The sequence below is a fragment of the Bos javanicus genome, chromosome 17 (assembly GCF_032452875.1).
Source record: "Bos javanicus breed banteng chromosome 17, ARS-OSU_banteng_1.0, whole genome shotgun sequence".
NCBI lineage: Eukaryota > Metazoa > Chordata > Mammalia > Artiodactyla > Bovidae > Bos > Bos javanicus.
The window spans coordinates 39,989,737-40,005,504 of record NC_083884.1 but is presented as its reverse complement, the minus strand read 5'-3'; positions in this window follow the sequence as shown (position 1 = coordinate 40,005,504).

Genomic DNA, 15,768 nt, shown 5'->3' with positions numbered 1-15,768 from the left:
GAATATTCATTGGAAGGATTGATGCTGAAGTCAAAACTCCAATACTTTGGCCACCTGATGTGAAGAACTGACTCATTGGAAAAGACCCTGATGCTGGGAAAGATTGAAGGCGGGAGGAGAAGGGGATGACAGAGAATGATGGTTGAATGGCATCACCGACGCGATGGACGTGAGTTTGAGTAGGCTTTGGGAGTTGGGGATGGACAGGGAAACCTGGCGTGCTGCAGTCCATGGGGTCACAGAAAGTTGAACACGACTGACTGACTGACCTGAACGCAACTGAGCTGGTCATTGATTGGAGGATGTTCAGCTGGTGAATGACAGCATTGGACATATTTTAAAAGAATACTCTGGCTTCTGTGTTGAGATTAGACTAGATTATGTTCAAGGACAGAAACAGGAAGATGGAAAGTATTATGAAAATCTAAGAGAGGAATGATTGCAGCCTTGATCCGAATTGTCTTGTTGGAGGAAGTGATTAGAAGTCAGCTTTGGGATTTTTGTTTGAAGGTAGGATTCACAGGATTTGCTGTTCTTTACCTTGGACATTACACGTCAGTACTTTTTTTCTTTGAAGGTGAAGGTGTGTGGGGCGGGCTCTGAGCAGAGAGAACATCCCTGGGCTTCCTTTAGCCAGAACTTAGGAATCTAAACTCAACACTTACAGTTATGTGGTCCTGGAGTTGTGTGTAAAATATCCAGGAACTGAAATTCCCTTCTCCATGACTGCAGTCTATTCTGGGGAGTCCACTCTGACAGTGTATCTTTAGGAGCCATGAGCTGTTCTGAAGAGCCCCTTGTTAACAAAAGCGAGATCCAGGTAGGGTTAAAGCGTCCATGTTGGATATTGTGCATGCTACATTTTCCTCTAGTTCCAGTATAGTTTAAGAATTCAATGTCTTCTCTAGTCTTTTGGGAGTTATGGTGGTTAATTTCATCAGTCAACTTGGCTGGGCCATGGGGTGGCCAGATGAAACGTTATTTCTGGGGTGACTGTGAGGATGTTTCCAGCAAGATTCGCATTTGAATTAGTGGCTCAGTAAAGTAAATTACCCTCCTCAATGTGGGTGGGCATCATCCAATCTCTGGAGGGCCTGCATAGAACACAGAGTGGTAGGAGGGAAGGCTTGGTCCCTTCCTGCCTATCTGCTTGAGCTGGGACATCAGTATTCCCTTGCCTTGGCCCGGGGTTTATTCCCCTGGTTCCTGGTTCTCAGACTTTGAGACTCAGACTAGAATTACACCTTGAACTTTCCTGGATTTCCAGCTTGCAGATGGCAGATTAAGGGGCCTCACAGCTTCCATAGCCATGTGCTCCAAGTCCTCAAAGTAAATCTCTCTCTCTCCCTGAGAAGAAATATGCTGCTGCTGCTGCTGCTGCTAAGTTGCTTCAGTCGTGTCTGACTCTGTGCAACCCCATAGACGGCAGCCCACCAGGCTCTCCCGTCCCTGGGATCTTTCAGGCAAGAACACCACAGTGGGTTGCCATTTCCTTCTCCAATGCATGAAAGTGAAAAGTGAAAAGTGAAGTCACTCAGCTGTGTCTGACTCCTAGCGACCCCATGGACTGTAGGCTACCAGGCTCCTCTGTCTATGGGATTTTCCAGGCAAGAGTACTGGAGTGGGTTGCCATTGCCTTCTCCTGAAGCAATATGCTATTGGTTCTATTTCCCTGGAGAACTCTGACTAATATAAGAATCCTTTAAGCTGGAGGAGATTTCTAGTTGAAGACAGAGTCATTTGAAAGTCAAGAGGGATTCTTAAATAAATTTTAAAGGCAGTCAGAGTTACCTTTGATCCAACTTCACATTCAGGGGTTTCTTTCTATCTGTAGGTATCTTTGTCAAATGTGTTTTCTATCACATTTACATTTATCTTAGCCCTACCTAGCTGCAATTCCTGGCTAAAATATTTACTCATTATTTACTCTATTTAACAGACATCAAACATCAGACATCAAAATCTTATTTGACCTGCAGAAAATTTCCAGAAGTGGAGCTTTGTGACTGATAGTAGCACAGTAATTTTTATTTTGGGTGGGAGGCAGATACCTCTGCCATGTGCCCACAAATCATATATTTTTTTGCAATCATTTATTGCAAATAAATGGTTCTTGCTGAGCACAGATGCTAAATCCAAAGGGCCATGTCTTTATCAACAAATGTCTACTGAGAGCTGCCTTTGTTTCAGGCCTGGTGCTCAGTCTGGTGTCACAGTTATAGTGAGACACTCAAGACAAGGATTCACGTATCATGATTTATTAGGAAGTATTCCTGGAAAAACACTTCTAAGAGAGTGGAAAGGTCACTTCCATGGTGAGAAAGGAGGTCGTCAAATCTTCAAAGAAAATTTCTTAAATCTTGTTTAAAATCTTTAAGATAAAACAAAACAAAACAAATTCTTTGAGGACCAAGGAAGCCATTTTCCTGTTGACATGTGGGGTCCTACTTATCTGACCAGAGACCAAATCAGTGCCCCTGCACTGGGAGTGCAGAGTCTTAACCACTGGACTGCCAGAGAAGTCCCTTTTCTTTTGGTTTTGCTTGAAGGAGACAATCTGTACAGCTAGTACAGCTCATCCAACTATTAGACTCAAAATCACATGATCAGCTGAAGTGCACAAAAAGGAAAACTTAAAGAATCAGGCTAAGAACAAGACCAGAGAGGGTTAGCAATGCTGCAAAGCTTGAGAGATACTGGGGCCCTGGGAAAATGTAGCTTTCTCTGAAGGGCTGCCCCACTATAGTATTAGCCAAAGTCATTTAGGGGGTAACTTTGGGTCAATTCCATAAGGAGCCCCTGGAGACATTGGCCAGTTTAGCATTGTCCTGAACTTGGAGCAAGGAAGATGCTCCAAGAAGAAGGTAAATTCCAAGATACTTCCTGTTCTCTCATTCAAGCAGGCCAAGTGAGTTTCAGAAAGCTCAAAAACGTGCAGGAGTTTGATGTTAGGAATAAAAGCTCACCTAAAAACCCGTTGGCATGAAGGAGAAGGGATCAGAGGGCAGTTAGTGGAGTTCCAACAGCGCCCTCTTCAGACTACCCAGTGCGCCACATGTTGAACTGATTGCACACACAGAAGCACTTTGGAAGAGAGGCAGACTGGTGCTTAGAACTGTGGAGTGGGTCTGACTTAATAAGCTAGCCACCAAGTGGCTGCTTGGTCTCCATGAGGAAGGGCACCATACTGAAGGTTCAGTATCTGTCTCTGGGGCTGACTGGATGGATCTTCAACAGCCTCCATCATTGGACCAGCTTTGAGTGAGTGACAGCACAGGCGGTTGGGTCCATGGATAGCCTCATGTCTGCTGTGACCGAGTCTACCATGCTGGTATTGGGAAGACCAAGGACAGAGGCTACCTGACATTTACATGAGGCATCCCACCCACAGGTTATTTATCTCATGCTCTGCAGTGGATGCTATCCTGTGGACATCGACACGCAGAGCTAAAGTTCACAGATTTTGTGCACATTTGCACAGAACTGCCCAAGCATCAGGGTCACTTACACTGTAGCCTAAGCCTGATGCAAACCCCTCTCTTGAGCAGACAGCATCAGACAGTAAAAGAGATGAAACAACTTTCCTAAGCGCAAAACCTGAAGAGGGCTACCACGTCTGTTCTTTATCCTAGTGGTAGCTGGAAGAGGTATAAGGTGTAATAACTTGTTCTTTATTTTTTTAAAATGTAAATTTATTTATTTTAATTGGAGGTTAATTACTTTACAATATTGTATTGGTTTTGCCACTTGTTCTTTATTTTGCAGAGGATCTGTCACTTGTTCCAAATCACCTACTGCCTAAGAAGATCACTGATGTGGCAAGTCCCTGAACCTTAGTGAGTTTTGATCTCCCATCCCACGTAGTACCTTTGCTTATCAGGCACCCAGAATACTGCTAAATTAGTACTGTGCATTGGGTACAATTATCATGAGGTCACTGATTCAGTGAGCCAGTGTGATGTTCTGCGGAATATCTAGCTGATAAAAGCCCTTCTGAGTCGTATTGTTAAAAGGGAGAATTCTACCCATTCACTTGAATGAAATCTTCTGATCCTTCTTATTGATAGTTGTTGAAAAGAATGCATTTGTTTTAGAAAAAGGTACTCTCAGTGGTACAGCTAACACAACAGGAACTCAACTTAGTTGTAGTCATTTGCCACAATGAATTGGCTTTTCCCAAGGGCCAGATGAGTCCAATAAAAGGAATGTGATGGAAATTACCCCTGTGTATATTTTAAATCTTTGAGCGAATCACTAGTTTCTTACATTCCACGTGGCTGTGGTATTGTTTCTGATTTGTTATCTTTGGGTACAAGTTCAGGGGCTTATACTTGGATTTTTCTAATATGATGGCCTTTATTCCATAGGTCAAAGAATCAATGTAATCACTGCTGGCTGCTAAATACATTATCCTGTGACTGTGTTCAGGATCATAGAAATGCCACTGTGGGGCCAGGGACACAGTGTGAGAATGACTTGGGTCAACACCACATTATCATCTGGCCCCCATCTACCCCTGCTCCTATAAGTGTTCTGTGGTGGTGTTTGGAAACTCCTGGTACCAAATGTTAGTGTAGACTCAGGATTTAAAGTCCAAGGCACATGTACGTACCCCTATTTGCTAGTGTGCTGTTATTTGTGTAAATGTTCATAGTTCTCTTTGGGGAAGAATGAGAGAATCAGTATTGTATTTCTTTGCTGTGGATTGCAGGATCCTCCTTCAGGGGGACTTGGTCTTCCCTCTAAACAATGGACTCTATGTCTGAGGACTGACTCAAGTCTGTACATTAGGGAGGAGGCAGTAATTTGTTCATTAGTACAGATGACACCAGCCATCTGTTCATCTGCTCTTCATCTTCTTGAAGAACATTTTTAAATTAAAACATCTTTTATTATATATTATCAGGCAATGCCCTTGTTGTCTGCTCATCTATCTTGTCCTAGAAATACCATGGGTTATTAGAGATCACCATAGGGAATTGCAGCTTTGATGTCTATTGTGGTAACTGCTCTCCTTGCCTAGTGATTAAGTGCTGCCATCTTCTACCTTTCCTACCAACACAAGGCCATCAGTTCTATAACAGCATCCTACCTTCACTTCCAACCTACTGAGAATGATCACCAATAAGCTTCTCAAGGATGTCTCCTCACTGGAGGACACTTTATATGTGCACTCCTTGACTCATAGTGGAGGGGGGTCCTCCAGAACTTCCCAGGGTAGATAGCCTTCTGGTGGAGTCCTAGATGTTGCATAACTACCTTGGCCCCCTGTTTTGAGCCTGCTGATTACGTTCTCAAGTTCCACCAAAGGAGTTCTGGTATTTCTACCTCAGTTAATGGGATTTGCTGTTTTTTTCAAAGTTCCTGGGAAAAAAGCAAGCAAAATACATCAGGACTGGCTGTTGCTTGGGTATTAAGGTCAAGAGCATACCCCCAAGCAGCAAACTCTCCCCATGCACGCTTCTGGTCTACCACACTTCAGAGACCACTTCCAGGCCCACCTTTCATTTCCTCCCATGCCTCTTAGTCAGATTCTGTATTTCTTTGAGTAAATAATTCCTTTCATCCCTAGCAGAGGCATACTTTGTCAATAAGCTCATGCTGGTCTAGTAATCAGGAAGGGAGCCCATCTTGACAGGCAACTATATTTTGCAAAGCATTGGTTTCAGTTGAGGCTTCCGCCATCTGCAGCCTGAGGAAGCGCTGTTCTCCAGTTAGAAGAATAGAAACACTTTTTCAGGCTCAGGGTTTTAAGGGCATTGTGGGGTTCAGTGATTCTGGGTGCATCCAGGTATCTCTGTCCCAAGTCCCAGGATCCTATCTTTTCTCTGTCAGAATCTGCCTTCAATGTAAATAACTTGCCAAGCTGCACTCCAGCCTCTCTGCAGCTTTGCTGCTCTCATTCTCCCGTCTTGGTCATGGTCCTCAGCATGTTTTTCCTGCAGCTACAATGATGTTCTCCTCAAAGGCCACCATGGAGAACTTGTGGCTTTCACACTATGTTCTGAACTAGTAATTGGCTGATCTAAATGTGTAATTTTCTTTCTACGGCCCATTAATGGGACTTCATAATAACTAGGAATGCTACAGTTCTTGTAATTACCCTCCCTACTGTATGTCCCAAATGCTAGAGATACTGTACAATCCAGTGAACCACTTCCTCTCATATCTCATTCTAATTTGGCACATCCAGAAGTTTTAGCAGTAGCTACTGTTTTGTCACTTTATCTGTCACTAATAGTGGGGTTCCTATCGCCATCTAGCCAGTGAGTCAACCAACTCCAGAATCTTATCTTGAGTTTCAGTCGGATCATTTTTGATACCAGCTGTTTCAGGTTGGCATTTCCAGGAGCAAATCCTGAGATAAAGATTTTTGTGAAAGTGACTTATGAGGAAGGATCCCAGGGAAGATTGGCAGAAAAGTGGAAAGGTGAGGCCAGGAAAGGAAAGATAGTCAAGGGTGAGGTGCCAGACAAAGTATCACAGTCAATGGTGAGGTTCCAGACAAAGTACCACTAGGAGAAAGTTGGACTCCTTCCTGCAGGGAGGTCCAGAGATGCCTCAGGGCAGTCATGACCAGGAGGCAGGGGAAACAAAGTGTTGGTGCCTCTGCAACTCTGGGCAATGGTGAAGGTGGTTGTCACTGCTGGAAAATCAATTTCCAGGCAGGTCCAGTTCTTTGTGGACACAGGACAAGGGTTCTGGTCTTCTGAAGTCCATCCTTCTGTAAAGAGATATGGTTCCTGGCTGTTGGGAGTTAAACTGCACTGCTGGACATTCTAATATGCACAAAAATGTAAAGAATACTAAGAGGATTTGGGAGAATCACTGAGGCTATCTTTCAGACAATAGACAAACAGATAATTAATTGTCAGAGGGAATGATATCTACTGATAATATTGTTACAGCATAAATAATTCTCCTTTCCACTGCCTTTGGACATTATTCTCCAGAGTAGATTTTTAGCCTCCGAATTTCCAGATAGTCTCTCACTGTTGAACTCTGTTACTTAACTCACTCCTTCTTTTTACCTCCTTTTCCTTTCTTGTTCCTTACTGTACCCATTAAAAAATCTATGCAATGATGAATTATTGACCATTTGTGCATATTTCTGGTGTTTAATCTTTTTTCTGAACATAATTTTTAATAATTTTATTATTTAAACTATTTTTAAATGGTTGTCTTTGTTCAAAAGAAACTTGACTAATATGAAGCGATCATTTGATAAAAATGTATTGAGTACTTTATATGTGCATGATAATATTCTAGCCATTGATGTGACTAAAATAAACAAAGTTGGCAAAAATACTTGTCCTCTAGTATGGATTCAAAAATAATGAACTAATATATACTACGTTCGATGGAGAGAAAATAGATCTGAATGGGGGTGGGGGGATTTTGTGCATATGTGTGTGTATGCTTATGTGTGTGTGTGTCTTTGGAGTATGATCAGAGTGAACTCCTGGATTTGGGTGAGAAGGGGTCTAAAAGATATGTACCAGACAGAGGCTATAATGAGCACAGATTCCTTGAGACAGGAGTATGTTGGATGGGGTCAGGGAACACACAGGAATCTGGTGTTAGAGCTGGAACTGGCTTCAGTGGAACAGACCAAGAAGAAAGCTGGGCTGCTGAATATACAGGATTTTAGGGGCCATTTTAAGGACTCATTTTTTTACTCTAAGATGGGAGGTCACAGGAAAAATTGAAAGAGAGTGCCATGATCTGACTCATATTTTAAAAAACTCACTTCTAATGCTTTGTGAAAAGACTCTCCAGGGACAGAAGCTTGTCAGAAGGTTGTTGCAGTTATGACAATAAGATGAGGGGGATAGCATTGGATGAGTGAAAACAAGTCAAATTGTGGGGAAAATGGTAATAGGATTTGCTGATAAATTATATGAATTAGATACAGAGTTTATAACTTGACTGGTAGGAATATTTCATACTTTTAATATAAATTTATTTATTTTAATTGGAGGTTAATTACTTTATAATATTGGTTTTTTTTTTCTTCTTTTTTTTAATTTTATTTTATTTTTTAATTTTAATTAATTTTATTTTATTTTCAAACTCCACATAATTGTATTAGCTTTGCCAAACATCATACTTTTAAATAGTCATCTCCAATTCCTATTTCCTCTAATGTTGTACCATAGTTTCTAACTTTAGGAAAGACAAATTCACTTACAAAGAGAAATGCTAAAACTATAAGCATATCTGTGTGTTACTAATAACTTAGAGTAGCAATTAAGCAAGGAAGCATAGTTTTAAGTTGTAGAGGGAGCTACACAGAAAGCAAGATTCTTGATAATGATGAAGATATGAGGTTAAGGTAGATAGTGCATGTCATAATACATCTGGAGAGATTTTCATATATGAAACACCTGTGAAAAATACACATGCACACACATAAATTCTGTACGTGACTTCTTTAGACTCTAAGTATGCTAAGAAGAAATAAGGTGAAATCAATCTGGGTGAAAATCTGTCACTGAAGTTTTACCAAGGAGGTACTTTAGAACTGCTTTGAGAGAAGGGCAACCCATGCAATAGAGAGCCAGGCCAATGAAATTAGTCAGAAGTGGAAATGGGCAAGGTGTGTAAGGGGACAAAGGTTGGCCTGATGAGAGTTGATGGACAATACTAAAATAAGTATGAATGACTTTTCCTGAGATAAACAGTTGTGTAAGAAGCATTAGTTTTAATTTTCCTTGTATGACCAGAAGACTCAAGGATGCTTAATCTGATTTGGTTTGCAGATACTTTGAAAATCTAATACATGGTAGGAAATGAACATTAACACAAAATTTTGCATTTGATCTAAGGAGTTTGTAGATATTCTGAAGCAAGAAGGTCCATGGAAACCAGCTGGCACATGCTCAGAGTGTTTTGCTATTAAGCAGCAACTAGGCTTTAATATCTCTTTCCTCTTGAAATATTTCAACTAACTTTGCCAGAAACCTTATCAAAATTAGAACATCATAGATCCAATTGAAAGTTACAAAATACATTGACTGTGTGGCTGGAGAATAATGAGTAGATCTCTAAATTCCTCCATTTTTTGAGCATAAAGAAGGGAAAATATGCTTTGATATCTTTAAACACTTGATTATGTCCCCTATATAGAAGGGTTGCTGAATGTATTGTTATTTATGCATAGATGAAGTTTTTTAGTGAAATATATTTAATTTTAGAATGGAGATGAGTAAGGACATTTAAGGAAAGCTTAGGAAAGATCCATCAACTAGCAATTTTAAAGAATAAGCTAAAAAATGAAATCCAGCTTTTCTGCACCACAGAATTCTGCAAGTAATCACTGGAGGCATCAGGCTATGGACCACTAGGGCAGCGAGTCATGGTTGCTTTTTTGCTAGTAAATTACATATTACCTATGAGCTGTTTATTTATTTACCTATTCCAGGCTCTTTAAAATGCACCCTTGGTAGAGCTCTCTGGGCACAGGTACAAAATAATAATGGCTTGGTAAGCTGTGTGCTCTGGAAACGCTGCAAGCAAGTAGATTCAGGTGGAATTGACACAGCTGAACTGGTGGCTGTCAGTGAGGTGTGGGCTGACCTCCAAGGATGTAAGTGTCAGCTCAGCGAAGCACTCTGTGAACAGAGTGAGATGAACAGCAATTATCTCTTTCGGAATAGCCATCTTGGGAACAGTCATTTTCTCTCTCCGATTTCTGGGTTGAAAACTGTACTGCATGCTTTAGAGAGATGCCTTGAGTTTTATGTAGTACCTTATTCTTTTGCATGGCACCCTGCCTTGGATATCCATATGGCAACCAGGTGAAATTGGTCTGAGCCAAGACAAAGAAGCAGGCTGCACTGATTTGACTAAGACCTGAAAAATAAGTGAAAAAGGTACAAAGGCAGTGCCCACATTATTTACTCTGACTTATAAAATGGCTAAAATATATGGTTTTGGGGATCATGCAGGTCTGAGTTCTGGTCTTGGCTTTGCCATGTACTAGGTACTTACTTGGAGAAGGCAATGGCACCCCACTCCAGTACTCTTGCCTGGAAAATCCCATGGACGGAGGAGCCTGGTGGGCTACAGTCCATGGGGTTGCTAAGAGTCACACACGACTGAGCGACTTCACTTTCATTTCTCACTTTCATGCATTGGAGAAGGAAATGGCAACCCACTCCAGTGTTCTTGCCTTGAGAATCCCAGGGACAGGGGAGTCTGTGGGCTGCCATCTATGGGGTCGCACAGAGTCGGACACGACTGAAGCAACTTAGCAGCAGCAGCAGCAGGTACTTACTGGCATTAACTTCTTGAGTGTTGGTATTTTCATCTCAAAAATGGAGATAATAACATTTTATTCTTAAGGTTATTTTGAGGATAAAACAAGTAATTTATATGTAAAGCAGATTGCCTTGTATATAGCAAGCTCTCTATATATGTGTCTTTTCTGGTCAGGGTGACCTTGGGCTCACCTCACTACTGTGAACACCTGGATGTGGTCCCCTAGTATTTATCCCTTTCTAGAAACTACTAAGGATGGGTGGGACTCTTTACTCTTCTTGACTGCTCTTGCAGTGGTGGTAATGTCCCTGCTGCTCGGAGTCCAAGAGAGAGAAGAAAAACCCTGTGCTCATTGTCAGGGCTCCATGCAAAGAGGTGTGTTTCTAGCCTGGTCTTGCAGTTTGCAGCTTAGATCAACTTTCCCCCTGAACATGGCACTATGAACATTTTTGTTCAAAAATTTCATGTTTAGCTTCTATGTATGAATAAATTTAGAAGACCAAAATTTTGCTGCCTATACTGGTAAAGAAACAGATTCAGTTGAAAACTGATCATGGGCATTTCCCAACATGATGAAACATTCCTTCAATGTGATTTAAATAAAATTTAAAATGAATTGTCTTGTATATTTTCTGAAAATAAAGACATCTTTACTTTATTTTTTAAAGAATATTTTATAAACAATCTGTCATCACACTCTTCTAAAGTAATTGCTGTTAAAATTTTCACTTTATATCTTAAGATGCATCTGTAAGTATAAACTGTAATGTATATATTTTTATAAATGTAGTTACACCACACAGTCTAATACCTAACCTGTTTTTTTACCTCAACAAAATATTGTGGGTGTCTTTCCATGTCAATATAAAAGTCTATCTTGAAAAAAAATGTTAAATGGTATTCTATTATATGGATGTATCCTTATTTATTCACTCAATCTCTTATTATTGGACATTTTGATTATTTTATCCATTTACTATAGAGCATTAAATGAACATCTCTGTATAACATATTTTTATACTCATACATTTATTTCTTAAATAATAAGAAATGGAATTTTAGTATCAAATGGTATGCACATTTTTAATATTGGTAGAAATAGCCTTCCAGAAATGTTTAATATTTTATATTTCTTTTCAAAATGCATGAGATGTCCCATTTCCCTACACTTTTGCCAACACTCGGCTAATTTTTTTTTTAAATTTTATTTTATTTTTAAACTTTACATAATTGTATTAGTTTTGCCAAATATCAAAATGAATCCGCCACAGGTATACATGTGTTCCCCATCCTGAACCCTCCTCCCTTCTCCCTCCCCATACCATCCCTCTGGGTCGTCCCAGTGCACTAGCCCCAAGCATCCAGTATCGTGCATCAAACCTGGACTGGCAACTCGTTTCTAATATGATATTTTATAGTTTGATGTGTCTTTGTAAGCTGTGCTACATCTGTATTGGAAGTCAACAGTGTGTACATGAGAGCCAAACATTTCTCAAAATAATGTGGTATATTAGTCCTTCTGTACAGACTTTCCTCTTCCTACATAGCCTACACGTTAATTCCATGAGAAAATATTTTCTATTTTCCAGACCACTGGAAAAAATATCAGGCTTGTAAACTTTTTTGATACAATGGCTGAATTTCTCAATAAATATTTATTCCACATATGACTGAGTGACTGAACTGAACTGATCTGTGATTTCATACCAGTTCATTAATCTGGCTTCCATTAAAGGTATTGTGATCCATTTTTAACACTTTAGGAGACATAAGAAGTTATCTCAGTAGGTTAACTTTCAAAGAGTTTACTAAAAGACTTCAGGAAAACTTGAGGGCTCAGTTATTCCTTCTAGACAGGCTACATACAATGCATTTATTTTGTCTGAGTCTGTATTTATTTCAAGACCTCATTATCTGGGAAAGTGCCATGGCTCTGTGGCTTGAACTCCTGAGGGAGATATTTTCACCCACCATAATATCAGCCTCTCAGTTTTGAAAGTGGAATATGAATCACAAATTTATACTCTTGTCTCCAATTTGTGAAAAGATAGTGCACAGAGAAAATGAAAGCAGTAAGTGGATGAAAAAGCTCTTGCGCTTGTCTCCAGCGCGTAAAGACTCTGTGCCAGGCGTTCACCACATGCTCATGTTCAGGAAAACTCTGTTCATTAGAAAGAGTATTTGAATAATTCTGGCCATCAGATGAGTAAAGGGAGGATATAAAAATGCTCCACAAGTCTCTGCAGAAGATATTATTTGACAACAGGCAAGTTGTGAAAGAGGAGAGTGAAAAAGTTGGCTTAAAGCTCAACATTCAGAAAACTAAGATCATGGCATCTGGTACCATCACTTCATGGGAAATAGATAGGGAAACAGTGGAAACAGTGTCAGACTTTATTTTTGGGGGCTCCAAAATCACTGCAGATGGTGATTGCAGCCATGAAATTAAAAGACACTTACTCCTTGGAAGGAAAGTTATGACCAACCTAGATAGTATATTCAATAGCAGAGACATTACTTTGCTGACAAAGGTCTGTCTAGTCAAGGCTATGGTTTTTCCAGTGGTCATGTATGGATGTAAAAGTTGGACTGTGAAGAAAGCTGAGCGCTGAAGAATTGATGCTTTTGAAATGTGGTGTTGCAGAAGACTCTTGAGAGTCCCTGGGACTGCAAGGAGATCCAACCAGTCCATTCTAAAGGAGATCAGCCCTGGGATTTCTTTGGAGGGAATGATGCTGAAGCTGAAACTCCAGTACTTTGGCCACCTCATGCGAAGAGTTAACTCATTGGAAAAGACCCTGATGCTGGGAAGAATTGGGGGCAGGAGGAGAAGGGGACGACAGAGGATGAGATGGCTGGATGGTATCACTGACTCGATGGACATGAGTTTGGGTAAACTCCAGGAGTTGGTGATGGACAAGGAGGCCTGGTGTGCTGCAATTCATGGGGTCGCAAAGAGTCGGACACGACTGAGCGACTGAACTGAAGTGAACTGAAGTGAACTGAAGTTTTAGCTTTCAGTTAAAGGGCTATTCTAATCCTTACAGATTATGAAACAACTGTGAGCCTTGGCAGGTCCCTGAGCATGTATTGTTTAAAAGTACTTCTCTTCCTCATTCCCTCTCCCCCCTCACTTCTTTTTTTCCCTCCGGAGTAAATTCATGCATATCAGTTATGGCATGATACTGAAATGTTGTGTTTATCTTTTCACATTTTGGAAGAGTTATAATAAAAAGTTTTCTTTTCCTGACTGATGTTTAGAAAGTCTTTCATATAATGGTAAAGAAATTTAGAAAAGAGTAAAGGAGAAAAAAAAGAATCTTTTCTGACATCATGCTGTTATTTTAGTATAATTATGTTCATGCTGCTGAATAGTACTTACCATATTGTGCCTTCCACCAAGTTATTTTCTTTGCACAGAACAAGTCTTATTCCTCTCTTTGTTTCCCAAGAACATCTTGCACAGAATGAAGCATAAATAATTTTAAGAAATATGTTTAATAGCATCTAAAAGAGTAAACTACCTCAGTACAGTTCAGTTCATTTCAGTCGCTCAGGTGTATTGAACTCTTTGTGACCCCATGGACTGCAGCACGCCAGGCTTCCCTGTTCATCACCAACTCCTGAGCTTGCTCAAACTCATGTCCATAGAGTTGGTGATGCCATTCAACCATCTCATTCTCTGTTGTCCCTTTCTCCTCCTGCTTTCAATCCTTCTCAGCATCAGGGTCTTTTCAAATGAGTCAGTTCTTCACATCAGATAGCCAAAGTATTGGAGCTTCAGCTTCAGCATCCATCCTTCCAATGAAAATTCAGGACTAATTTCCTTTAGGATTGACTGGTTTGATCTCATTGCTGCCCAAGGGACTCTCAAGAGTCTTCTCCAGGATCATAACTTTAAAGCATCAATTCTTCAGTGATCTACCTTCTTTATGGTCCAACTCTCACATCCATACATGACTACTGGAAAAATCATAGCTTTGACTAGATAGACATTTGCCAGTAATGTCTCTGCTTTTTAATATGCTGTCTAGGTTGGTCATAGCTTTTCTTCCAAGGAGCAAGCGTCTTTTAATTTCATAGCTGGAGTAACCATCTGTAGTGACTTTGGGGCCCCTCAAAATAGCCTGTTTCCATTGTTTCCTGATCTATGAAGTGATGGGACCAGATGCCAAGATCTTCATGGTTTGAATGTTGACTTTTAAGCTAGCTTTTTCTCTCTCATCTTTCATTTTCATCAAGAGGCTCTTTAGTCCCTCTTTGATTTCTGCCATAAGGGTGGTGTCATCTGCATATCTGAGGTTATTGATATTTCTCTCGGCAATCTTGATTTCAGCTTGTGCTTCATCCAGCCCAGCATTTTGCATGATGTACTCTGCATAAAAGTTTAATAAGCAAGGTGACAATGTATAGCCCTTATGAACTTATTTCCCAATTTGGAACAAGTTTGTTGTTCCATGTCTGGTTCTAATTGTTGCTTCTTGACCTGCATAGATTTCTCAGGAGGCAGGTAAGATTGTCTGGTATTCCCACCTCTTTAAGAATTTTCCACAGTTTGTTGTGACCCAAACACAAAGGCTTTAGCATAATCAATGAAGCAGAAGTAGATGTTTTTTGGAGTTCTCGTGCTTTTTCTATTATCCAATGGATGTTGGCAATTTGATCTCTGGTTCCTCTGCCTTGTCTAAGTCCAGAATGAACATCTAGAAGTTCTCAGTTCACATACTCTTCACGTACTATTGATGCCTAGTTTGGAGAATTTTGAGCATTACTTTACAAGAGTGTGACAAATAAATGTAACCAAGGAATTAAAAAAAAAAAAACTATACTCTGAAAATGATAAGACATTGATGAAAGAAATTGAAGATAACACAAATAAATGGAAAGAAATACCACGCTCAGGGCTTGGAAGAATTACTGTTGTTAAGATGTTTATACCACCTAAGGAAATCTGCAATACAGTCCCTATCAAAATACCAATGGCATTTTTCACAGAACTAGAAAAAATAATTTTAAAATTTGTATGGAACCACAAAAGATCTCAAGTAACCAAAACAGTTTTGAGAAAGAACAACAAAGCTGGAGGTGTTGCTACTGATTCAAGCTGATTCTGCCTGCCACATGAAAGGCCAGTAAATCAGGAGACAGGTGTTGGGTCAAGGAATAGTGATTTAAACAGGAAAGCCAGCAGACCAAGGAGATGGCAGACTAATTTCCAAAAGAACCATCTTTATTGAGGGTAGAATTCTGGCTTCTTTTATGTTAAGGAAAAAGGTGAAGCCAGCAGGTTTATTATTAAATGGTAAAGGCAAGTTTTAGATTTCTTAGAGCCACTTGGCCTTCAAAGAGAGCATAATATTTCTTTGTTCTTCTGCTTTCTCAGGTAAGCTGGATCACAAGGTTCCTGCAAAGCATGAAAGTTGTTAGGTTTACTTTTATTTTACCAGACTCATATCTGCTTATTTGCAAGGTTTCTAGGCTGAAAGTAACCTTATCAACAACAAG